General features: G+C 47.1%; 1 protein-coding gene across 2 annotated transcripts in view; it reads right to left on the bottom strand.

The window, feature by feature from the left end:
* Positions 1-11,926, bottom strand: part of LOC119393368 (beta-1,3-galactosyltransferase 1) — a 45,072-nt gene extending 33,146 nt beyond the window's left edge. The window contains exon 1 of one of the 2 annotated variants that reach the window (XM_037660344.2): positions 11,803-11,926. The gene's annotated coding sequence lies outside the window, so the exon portion shown is untranslated. Of the gene's footprint in view, positions 1-211; positions 235-11,802 lie in introns of those variants that run through there. The other variant, XM_049416221.1, reaches the window with a different exon arrangement.
* Between the last annotated feature and the right edge of the window lie 466 nt (positions 11,927-12,392).

Genomic DNA, 12,392 nt, shown 5'->3' with positions numbered 1-12,392 from the left:
AAAAAAACTTTGAAATCTGTGACGTCACCGGGGATTTCGGCGCGAAATTCAAAGGTGAAACTTTGGACACTGATTTTCTCATTTATTAATAAACCTATGGTGGCGAACTTAAGGACACGAGTTTTCAGAGCACAATTCATCGGTCTAAAGCAATTTATTGTTTCACTTTAGTGTCCCTGTAGTCAATCATTACACCGGTTTCATCGCCTACCTGTGATCTCCGCCTCACGGAGTCGGGCATCACCTGGCCTCGAGCAATGCCTCCAGCTGTGCCGCCGGGTGCAGGAATGTGCTTTTCATCCGCGTCGTCTCTCTACCACCGACGAACAGCGAGATTCCCACGAGGCGTGCGGCAACCGACGACCCGACGTAGGTAACGAGATTCACCGCGCACACCTCCCAAGAACATCGCAGCCGGCACGCGAGACGCAGGTGTGACGACACGCGGAGATGACGGCGGCCGGACCCGCGATGACACCCGCGCGTTGACAGAACAGACGAAGGAGGAGAGCACTCGAGAGGGGAGTCAAGCGGGACCTGACGCCTCGACTGCCCGGCGAGCCGGCATCGTTGACGGCTCATTCTCGGCGAAAGTGTGCGTGAGCGTACAGAGCGGCAATGCGCTCTCTCGGCTCGAAGATAACACTAGAGAAGGAGGGAACAGCCAGACAGGGGCAGGCCGCCACGGCAGCTCAAACGGAGAGAACCTCAGCCGTAGTAGACGGGCGAAAAAGAGTGAGGGAGTTAATATATAGCGGCGGACACGGCGGCGACGCAAGAATTCCTGCTGCTCCCCATCTGCCCCTCGTCTATCCATCGCTTCCTTCTCCTAGCGTCCAGCCACTTTAAACACTGCGGGCACATTCATGCCTTCGCGTACCGGCGGGCAGCGTATGGAGCAGACCAGTTTTTTTTTTGGAGTGCAGCGTGCATACAGCTGCGAGGTGTTCCCACGTGCTGCTGTTGTTTTAGTTAGCAGCCACTTGTTTTGGTTTGCTTCTTTCCTTGCGAGAGTGCGTGTGTGGTGCCGAGAGATGGTGAAGAGGGGCAAGTGTCTGGGACCGCCCCTTTTCACGCCAGGGGAGCGGAACGCGTCGGCGCTTTTCCTGCCAACCCCCCTTCCGCCGTTTCCTGTTTCGGAAACACGGAATTCCCTTCTTTTCTCCACCTTTATTTTCTTTCTTTATTTTTTTTTTCAAGTGTTCTCTCCTAGTGTCTGGATGCTTCTTTTTGTCCAAGGCTAAGTCCACTCATCACGATCGTCGCTTTCACTCCAGACTGCCTTACTTCGGTATAGTTCTTTTTTTTTCTCTCTCTCTCTCTTTCTCTTCTTAGTCGAATCAACCTAATCTTCACGGGAAGTCCCATTTCAGCTTTTTCAGGTGAAGAAGCAATAGAAAAACGATGCCAACGTGTAGCGTGCACTCACTCATCCCCCAGCATTTGTGCAAGAAAAATTAAGACCACGACACACCTCACAACACGCACTTGCGCCAATGCGCGCAATGTTTCTTGAATAAAAGATCTTGAATAAAAGAACTGAAGCCCTAGCGATAGCGACAGCGTTATAACAAAGAAAGAGAAAAATTGAGCTTCGTGTAGAAAAAAAAAAAAACAACGACAACTTGGAGCGCACTTGAGCTTCGCCTTCAAGAGTAGAACGCGATAGCGCAATCGAGCCCCGTTCGCATCGCCTTCTCAATCTCTCGCCTGGCTTCGCTCGGTGGATGCCTCAACCGTACCGCTAACGCCATAAGTCTTATTTTGGCGAATTGTCGAAGCACCCACTAGGCGTCCGAAAGGCAACATGGGCACCTGCGCAGCTGCACACTTTGGCGATGTTATTACTGATAATTATGGTTAAATATGCATGTGCGCTTTAATTTGTAGGTCTTTAAACGAACCGCTGGTTGCACAATTCACATTTGTTGATGCCTGGTTGGATACTGCGATTCTGTCATGCAATATTACATGCACTAAGGACACTCCTCGCACTATACACGGCATTCTTATAGGTTTTCTTTTCTTTCGATACAGTTTCAAGCATAGGTGTGGCTACGTGGTAGAACACCTGCTTGCCACGCGGAAGTTCTGGGCTCGATTCCCATTTGAACCGAAGATTTGTACCATTTTTTATTTGCCTCTATAGAATTTTCGCTCATGGACAACGCCGATTTTTCGATCACAACAACGACGACGACACCGACAACGGAGTTTCTGCGGAACGAGCTCTTTCACGCTATCGCGCTAAAAAATTAAGCGATAGGCCCATCAAGCACGCTTGGTTATCTTTATCGCCCATTTAATGACAGGCGAATGCGTCATTAAAGGGGCCCTGCAACACTTTTCCGAATAACCACGGAATGGCTTCACTAAGAAACGTATGGCCTCACGAATCGAACGCCGCAAAAATTTTTAGAATACGTCCAGTACGAGTGGAGTTACAAAGATTTGTCGCACGCTGTAATTGCCTTCTCTCTTCTCTCGCCCCGACGAAAGCGCGGGAAGCTAAGCAGGGGGGAAGAAGGTACGTCACGCGCGCCTCCTGACCTTGAGCACATTTTCTTTTTTTTTTTTCGAACGTACGGCGTATTTCAATGCGATCGCGCGCGCACGCGCGCGCGGTCGAGTGGCGGCCTTTCACGGGCGGCCGTATTAACTATCGAGCGCGCAAGGGTCAAATCAGCCGATGGCGTGGAAACTGCCTGTGACGCCGTTAGCATCATTCTTTGTCGAGAGAAGAGGAAGCGTTTTTTAGGTGACTTTGCGAATTTATTGTAAATCCCAGGCCGCGTGCTGCGCTATAATGTTTGGCTCGCGTGTTTTCGGTAGCCTCGACTACCGATCGGCAGCGTTTTCTGACCATGCTGAAAAAGTTTTGCAGGGCCCCTTTGACATACCACGAGTGAATTGATTACACATAATTTACCTCCGCAGACAAAGCCAGCTCGTCTTCATATAATGCTTTGGTCAATGAGTGCCTTCTTCCTGGCACATTTTCGTGTGGTAGCTCGAGAGTTTTATGTACCAGAATATCGCTGACCCTACAACATCATTAGCATATTATCTACTGAAGTTGTCTCAAATTTCTGAAGTTGTCTCGATTCTCGAACATGCTGCAGAAATAGATAACGGTTACTTCCTAATTTTGTGACCTTGTACCTTCGTCGGATCCATGGTCTCAAGTGATTTAACATTAGAAGCCCCTGCGCACATTTCATGTCGGCTGCTCATTGATGGCCCCCCTGAATACGGCCCAGTTGATCAGCGTCTTAAAAGTATTTGACAAACTCACTCCATGAAATTGAAGATGTTCTCCCGTGTTTGATAGTTCTAGGAAGTTCTGAGGCTTTTTTTTTAGTTTTACTGAATTTCCTGCAGAAAATTATTAATTAGCTTTTCGGACAGCAGCGTAGCGACGCACGTTTCGTCGTGCTTTGTCACTGGAAACTCTACCATTAAACTGTGTTAGAGTTTCTTGAAAAAATAAATTCCGAGGTTATAGTTTTACGTTATATGATTACGTTATAGTTTTACGTTATATGATATGATGCATGCCGAAATAGATGACCTCAGATTAATTTTGACAACCTAAGGTCCTTTAAAATGAACCTAAATCTACGTACACGCGATTCTTTTTTTTTTTTTTGCATTTCACCTCCTTTGACAGGCGGCTGTAGTGGCGGGCAACCGAACCCGCGTCCTCGAGCTCAGGAGCGCTATACCGCAGCCGCTAAGCTACCAAAGCGGACCCAAGAAAATTGTGCTGGACAAACGTCACCCCATGTCAACACAGTCGTAACTTCAAGCGGACTTTCCTGCATAAAGCTTTTCAATGTGGGGAAGCCTGTTATACAGGTGCTTATCACGCATGTGCAGACACCGCAGTTTTAAGTGAGTCACAGTTCACACTATTTCCAGCGCTATTTTTTTTCGCGCTGAAGTCATTGCACAGTTATTCACCTTTCCGTAGCTCAGTATGTATGCTCATTTTTAAGGCGAAAGCCTTCGATGCCTCATCAGACGCGAAAATTGACCGGGCGTCCCGCGTCAGCGGCGTCAACACGAGTGACGCAAAAAATCATCACGCGATGACGACACCATATGACGTCACAGATCGCCAAAATTTGTGCCATCGTCATGATTTCATGGTGACGTCACATAGCATGGCGTCACGTGATGACGTCTTCACATGACGTCTTCGCTTAGTCAAAGTGGGTCGATCACGGAGGCAGTGCAAATCTAGGTGAGGTGCAGAACGCTCTTCAACGAAAAATCTGCAGCCACGGGCAAATGTCATACGAGACCTAAGCATTAAGCATCATTTGATGAAGCGTAGGCAATTTTTTTTTCTTTTCGCACCAATGAAGGAACAGGATGGAGGGGGCGAGGGTCCCTTTTGTTGCTTAACGTCCATACCACAGTCACCGATAGCCCGTTGAATCGACCTCTGCGCGCGGAGCAGTCTTTGATAATTCGTTCAACTTACATCTGAGGGTACTGAAAGCGTCACGCGTTAGGTGGCAGTCACGTGGTATATATTTTTTTTAATTCGCGCGATTTAAAGAAAGGCTGGAAAAAAATAATCAGGGGAGTTACCTTAGAATAGATTTTAAAAATCTGACGTTTCCGAGCAAGCGCTGCAACTTTTGTATTGAAGATCTTTCGCTAGAGTTACTATATTTAAAAAGTTCATTAAACAGTCTTCGTTATCTACCGAGCTTGGCGGATTGGAAAAAATCGGCAGATCCCACGCGTTAAGGGAATCGGTTGCATGCGAAGCGTCAGCGACTACTTCTATGCTGTATTTTATGGCTTTGAGCCAAACCTTACGAGGTGGATCGACGTGTTTTTGTAAGTGTAGTAGCTGTTTGCACATCGTGGACTTACCAGGCACGTCGACAACACTGGCATTTAAATGGTAACATGATGCGACGTAATGTCAGCCCTCACGTTAGAGTATAAACGTTAGTATTGTCGAAACTAAGTGCACTTTATGGTGCAATCACGTGAATATCATACGTAACTTTCGTTAATGTATTCCTCCGGGGTCGAGCAATGCTTCAGTGTAGCTTGCTCAATCATAGGAGTACAAATGTAATGTTACAGACGTTATTCTGATATGACGCTTGTATCGTACGAGTACAGTTGTAATGTTTATTGCTTTCTTGTAAAATTAGATAACCAGCACCACAACCACAATTGACGTTGCACCGACATTACGCCTGCATAGGCTGTTTTTCCAAACCAGTTTATAGACCTGGCGTGGCTTTGTGGCAGAATACCTGATTGCCACGCAGAATGCTTCAGTTCGATTTCTGCTGGTATCCTAATTTTTATTCTTTCCATTCGTCGGGTGAATGCTGCCGATATTGGTTTTTCTTGCCGCTCTCGCATTTAAATGACTGATGTCTGTTCTCGCCGTTCCTGGGTAAATATAAACTGCCAATCACCTGTGGCGCATACCCGTACCCGCGGCTCTTGGTAAACGGGTATATGCCACACGTGTCTGAAGAAAAGGATTTGACGACGTACGCGACAGGATTTTAATGGTATTTACGTCATGACCCGACAGTCTATTCGTCAAATGCTCTTACCCTCCCATGTCAATTTTGGCCTACACCAAGTTTAGGAGGCGATCATGAGAGCACCCAGACGTAGGCGGATATATAGATAGATAGATATAGATAGATAGATAGATAGATAGATAGATAGATAGATAGATAGATGATAGATAGATAGATATAGATAGAAGATAGATAGATAGATATATATAGATAGATACGCTCAAAGTGCCAAAGGTTCGCTAAGAAACGCTTCGCATTTTAAAATGTTTTGACGTCCTCTATATGGCTCAGAACAATACTGTGCCAATTCGAAACGCGCATGTTTTCTTTTTTTCTTTAATGCGAAGCATTTCTTAGCGAACCTTTCGCACTTTGAGCGTTTTTATCTATCTATTATCTATCTATCTATCTATCTATCTACTATCATCTATCTATCTATCTATCTATCTATCTATCTATATCTATCTATCTATCTATCTATCTATCTATCTATCTATCTATCTCTATCTATCTATCTATCTACGTCGGGTGCTCTCGTGATCACCTCCTTAACTTGGTGTAACCAAAATTCGCATGGGAGGGTAGAAGATTTGACGAATATGACGGTCTGGTCATGACATGAATAACGTGAAAATCCTGTCGCGTACGTCGTCAAACCCTTTTCTCTAGACACGTGTGGCACATACCCGTTTACCAATGGCCGCGGTGAACGGGTATGCGCCACAGGTGATTGACAGTTTAATCTACCCAGGAACGGCGAGAACAGACATCAGTAATTTAAATGCGAGAGCGGTAAGAAAAACCGATATCGGCAACGTTCACCCGACGAATGGAAAGAATAAAAAAACGCCAGGCCTGCGCTAAAACCGCAGCACAGTCACAGCGAAAGCTGGAAGAGCGGCGTTTCTAGAGCCCGTTAAGCTCTCTTGGGGCTACAATACAAGTACACTAGAAAGGTACCCACTACGCCATAAATCACAATTTTTGTGAAGTTTGGAACACCTACTAAGCCATTATTCGTCATTCTGCGGAGAGCGATGCACCAGCTACACGTCTGTAAGGTATTATGTGCACTTTGTTCACACGACGACTGATGACGATGAAGAATTATGGCTCAGCCCTTTGTAATGGGTTTGGAATCTTTAACTGCCCACCAGTTATGTAATTTGCATTGGTGACACCCGGTCGCTATTCCCTCTCCCGTCATGCTGTATAACATACGTTGACGTGGGAAAGAGACGGGGGGGGGGGGAGCGAAGAACTTTACTGAGACCCCGAGGAAATGGATCATACGCTTATGGGCTTCCTTGGCAACCAATACAGTGCCCTTGCGAGGAACCCACTACGCTATAAATCATTGTAATTTTACTGAGACCCAGAGGAAGTGTATCATGCGTTATGGGCTTCCTTGGCAACCAATCCAAGTGCACTTGCGAGGAACCCACTACGCTATAAATAATTGTAATTTTTGAGATGTAGGCCAGCAGGCACTCTACCATTTTTTGTCATTCTACGGAGAGCGTTGGTACCTGCTAAACCCATGTAAGGCATTATGCGCACTTTGTTGATGCTGTGCCTGATGATGAAGAATTATGGCAGGGTCCTTTGTAATGGGTTGGAAGCATTCAACAACCTGCTCGTTGCGCAATTCGCATTGTGTGACGCCTGGTTACAGAATTCGCGTTGTGCTACGCTTGGTGCTTATTTACTCTTCTACCACGCTATATGCATATGCTAATGTGGTTCCTTCCCGACATGAAGCCTGTATAGGACCTTTTAGCAAAGCAGTTACAAGCACCGGTATGGCTCAGAGGTTGAATACTGGGCTCCCACGCAGAGGACCCAGGTTCGAACCTCGTTCCATCCTGGAATTTTTTCTTATTTAGTTTTTTTTCTTATTTCGAGCGATACTGGTTACGGACACCGGCGGCGGCGGCGGCGGCGGCGGACAACTACGGCGCCAAAAACGGCCGGTGAAATGATCTCATAACAGCTTTCGCTGTAAAAATCACATCATATCCACGGAGTGAATGATGATGAGTGGGCGAAGCCGCGGAGGTTCATCGGTAAACCGTGAATCTTCCGTGAATTCTGCCCAGTACATCATCACCGACGTGAGATCGGGCGCGTTTATACTAAAGGTTCGATGAGAGTCATGACGACTTGCAGCTCACTTTAATTTTACATGTACGCTGTGAATTTTCATTGTTTAATCACGCACAGGAGAAATCGCACACACGCACTACCTTGGAGGTCAAAATCCAGTGCCTATATATACGGGGTCAGTGAACGGTTGTGTAGCGCGAGCGGTCGGTTTTTTCAGTCAAGACGCTGCCGCGACGCTGCCTCGCGACGCTGCCTGCGTCGGCGCCGCTGCGCCGCGAGGCAAGATAGGAGGGGCGTAGGAGAGGAGAAAGAGGGGGAAGCGTAGGAGAGGAGAGGGCGATGCATATCACGTACTGTCGCAGCGCATTGTCCTTAGGGAGCCTTCATATTTGCACGCCCCCTCCGTTTTTAAGACTGGTTATGGGAGAGGGGAGAGGGGAAGTGGAGAGGCTAGGTGGAGAGGGAAGGGAGAGGGTGAGTGGAGAGGGAAGGGGAGAGGTGTAGAGGACATGGGGAATGGTGAGGGGAGTGGAGAGGAGGTGTGTGGAGAGGGTATGCGCATGCGCAGTAAGGGTGGTCACGCCGCACACCACCACCACCGGACAAATACTGCCGTTTACTGCCGGCTGCCGGGAGATACGCCGGACAACGGAGACGTGACAAGGTTAGACTAAGAGAGCTACACCCCTAAAATTAGGATATCAGCATAAATCGAACTGAAGCATTCTGCGTGGCAATCAGGTATTCTACCACAAAGCCACGCCAGGTCTATAAACTGGTTTGGAAAAACAGCCTATGCAGGCGTAATGTCGGTTCAACGTCAATTGTGGTTGTGGTGCTGGCTATCTATTTTTACAAGAAAGCAATAAACGCTACAAATGTACTTCTATGATACAAGCGTCATATCAGAATAACGTCTGTAACATTACATTTGTACTCCTATGATTGAGCAAGCTACACTGACGCATTGCTCGACCCCGGGAATACATTAACGAAAGTTACGTACGTATATTCACATGATTGCACCATAAAGTGCACTTAGTTTCGATAATACTAACGTTTATACTCTAACGTGAGGGCTGACATTACGTCGCACCATAAGTTACCCTTTAAATGCCAGTGTTGTCGACATGCCTGGTAAGCCCACGATGTGCAAACAGCTACTACACTTACAAAAACACGTCGATCCACCTCGTAAAGCTTGGCTCAAAGCCAAAAATTGCTTCGCATGACACCGATTCCCACAAGGCATGGGATCTGCCAAATGTTTTTATAATGTATACTGGTGCTAGTTATCTGAAACACCCTGTATAAACGCTATCTAAATACTAAATGTACTCCCAAGGACAAAATCTCCAGGGGGAATGGACTAACTGCGAATAACTCTGTAGGCAGCGAAACCAAACTACAGGCTGAAACTTTTAATTGGGAGTCCGCTAAACGATAATTTGGTTTTTTTTTTGCAAGCCATCGAGTCCCGGGCACTTGCGACTAGGATAGTACATGATCTGGTTTTCATAACAGTGATGTAATTCTCGAGATTAAAAAGAAAAGAAAATGGGAAACTCGTTCCTGTCAATGGCAGAGCTGTCGCTACTACTAACCAGGCAGCCCAGCGGCAGATGGTAGTTGCTAATAAGGGTTTTTAATCAGTGTCAATCATGCTGAAATGCTAGACACTCGCTACCGACATAACTAATTAGCGCAAAAAACAACGGATAAGGTGAAGGCAACAGACAGCGCCGAGTCCTGTCTGTTGCCTTAACCTTGTCCGTTGTTTTTTACGCTAATTAGTTATGTCTGTAGTTAATACGCACCAACTATCGCAATTCGATTCTCTAATACTCGCTACCGCATAGGTTAGTCGAAGGTTCAATAGGCGTTCAAAACCTCACGGACGCCGCATGTGTCGCAATGTTCCTCATTCAATGTAGGTTTTTTTTTTTTTTAGTCTTTGCATGCCTTACATCATGAGTATAGATACTATAGGTAGCCCTGTGCGTGCACGTTTGTGTTTTAAAGACGATAGTCTTTCTTGGGAACCTTAAACGCAGAATAATTTTGGTCTGTCTTTCTGTCTTTCTGTTTGTCGGCACGTCCCTCGATTCAGCCACTCGGCCAAAGTTGAACCACTTGCCCAAGGGCCAGCCGTCTTGAACTGGTACGGCTGTTCATACTTGTGAACGTTGTCGATCAAAAAGTAAATATCATGCATATCTGAGGTGCAACATCACTAGGTAAGTATTAGGTGGCGTGTTCCTTTAATAGAAAATGCATACATACTAATTTTAAGGACCCTAGTTTCTTAAGTGGCGCTGAAAATGCATAAGAATGGAAGCTTGAGCGAGTTGGTATGCGTTCATCTTTGTTGAAACAGCGCTCACTAGACGACGACGAAGTAAAGAAGGCCAAAAGGACAGGCGCTGCCTGTCGTGTGCCTTCTTTTACTTCGTCGTCGTCAGTGAGCGCTGTTTCAACAAAGCTGAAAATGCGAACTGCGCTGAAATTTGCCTTCCTCCGTGCCCTTCGCACGAGCTCATTGTTGGTTTCGGTTTCGGTTCTGTATTGCACTGTACGAATGCCATGGGTTGGTGTTGAAAAACTTTAGTTTTGAGAAGGCCAAGAAGGTGAAAAAAAATATTTAAAAATGAAAAAGCAGCGTTGTGGGCGGCCTTCAGGCTGCCGGTTGTGGGCGCCGCTCTGGCGTTCCTGTTTTACCCAGGCGACGTGTAAATAAAAGAGTGTGTGGAGAGTACTCGTTGAGTGCGGACGTTTCTCTGCTTCAGCGCTTCGCGCCAAACCGCGTTTTCGGGCTGGCTGGCGTCCCCGCCGGTCGCGTTGGTCACCGCCGGTCTTCGCCTGCTGCTGCGCCGGGACTACCAGCACGCAACACAGAACTCATGTTCCCGACGTATTACCAGATGGCGTCCCATATCTCACATAGCGCCTCTTCTATCGTCTTTACACGACATTTGCAGCGAAGCACGCAGATACGCGGCCAATTTTTTCTGCCCTTTCAATCTCTTATCCCTTTCTATTTTTCCCTCAGGCCATAGATGGATGGATGGATGGATGGATGGATGGATGGATGGATGGATGGGATGGATGGATGGATGGATGGATGCTTCGAGCGTCCCCTTTATAACGGGGCGGTGACATGTGCGCCACCCAGGCTCGTCAAAAACAACGAAAGAAAAAAAACACTTTTTTTTTCTCCTTTAAGTTGGCCTAATGTCTTGTCTACTTCGATTAAATCGATCTTACTGTACAAAAAAAGGACTAAATTTACAGCACATTTCTTTGCCCCTTAAGGCAGAATGACCTTATTTTTCATACTATTTATTTTGTCCCTTCTCTCTACGTTTCCTCACCAATCCGCTAACCGTCTCTTACTTATTTCTGTAGCGGACGTGTTAACCTTTCCATTGTTGTCTCTAAAACCCAGGGCTTTATGTAGGCTCGTGCCCAAACCACACACCTGAGTGAATATCTCTCCATTCAACGTTTCTAGATAGTCCGCCCTCCAGCGGACACCGGGCACCGTAGCTAAAAAACAACTATGACCGTTACATTTCATCCACTTCAAATTTAGCCAGCTCGGAGTGAGGAAAACGGGCTCACAATCAAAATACTAAATTAGCCCATTACAAAGACAGGTATTCATTGTTTCTATTGGGAATAAATCAAGCGAATCAGGTCGCATTAACTGATTACCCTAATGGGAAACCTGTAGCTTGGATATAGAAATGTTTCGCCTTTTTCGTAAAAGCATCAGCGCCACGCTATCAACCTGTTGGTCGCGTGGTGGTCGCTGTACTTCATGCACACAAAGCTATCCATTGATCTGTTACTCTGTGATATGGAGGACTGAGTAATAGGAGGAGGAAATTAACTGTAGCCAATAAAAACATTTCTGATTTGCTACCTTACACCGTGAAGATCGGGTTAATGGGGCGGAGAGTGAGGGGGGGGGGGGGGCACGGCAGGTTCGGCACCTTAGTAAAAATACATAGGCCTATAGGGGCATCCGGAAACCGCTTCGCAGAGTCGAAGCTGCTCCCAGAAGCCACCTGACCAATCACAGCAGCACTTTCAATACGACACTGACAAAGGTTTTGATCGGTCTCACCTCACCGAAGCGACGCCAAGGTCTTGGTTTCGCGAGTATGATGGTCAAATCCAGGAACTGCGGAGTCTGCGCGCTCTCATTTACGTCGTTGTGCATGCGAAACCCGAGCGTTACGCTTCTCCTGGGTCTTATCGCGCGCTACTCGCCTCGGCGGCGACAGCCGGAAGGCCCAAAAGTGGAGGCGAAGCGGCGGAGAACAAGAGTGCCAGCCCGGCAGAGCCGTTGAAGCCCGCGCTCGCCCTGTTAAGATATGGGTGGCGACGACGGCCGACGACGCACCCTGAGACGCTCGAAGAGCGTCTACGGTCAACTAGTAAGACGCCGCCCTCGCAAAGAGGATCGGAAATTTTAGCGCGTCAGTCGAGCTGCAAGGATGTGTATCATCGTCGCAGCTCAGTTGCGTGCACCACTCTATAAAGCGACGAAAGCAAGCGCGGCATTAGGATAAGCTTCATTTTATGAGGAGACATATCACACGAGATATCGCTTTCGATGCGTCAGGCCTGCCTTCCCGATTATCTGTGCGTAGCACGTATACTCTGGGCCTTATAGGTGGCGTTTGTCGAGCAGTATTTCTGCTTATATATTGG

Source organism: Rhipicephalus sanguineus, chromosome 5, assembly GCF_013339695.2.
Source record: "Rhipicephalus sanguineus isolate Rsan-2018 chromosome 5, BIME_Rsan_1.4, whole genome shotgun sequence".
Taxonomy (NCBI): Eukaryota; Metazoa; Arthropoda; class Arachnida; order Ixodida; family Ixodidae; genus Rhipicephalus; species Rhipicephalus sanguineus.
Note: the sequence above shows the minus strand (reverse complement) of the source record. Positions and strands in the feature narration are given on the sequence as shown.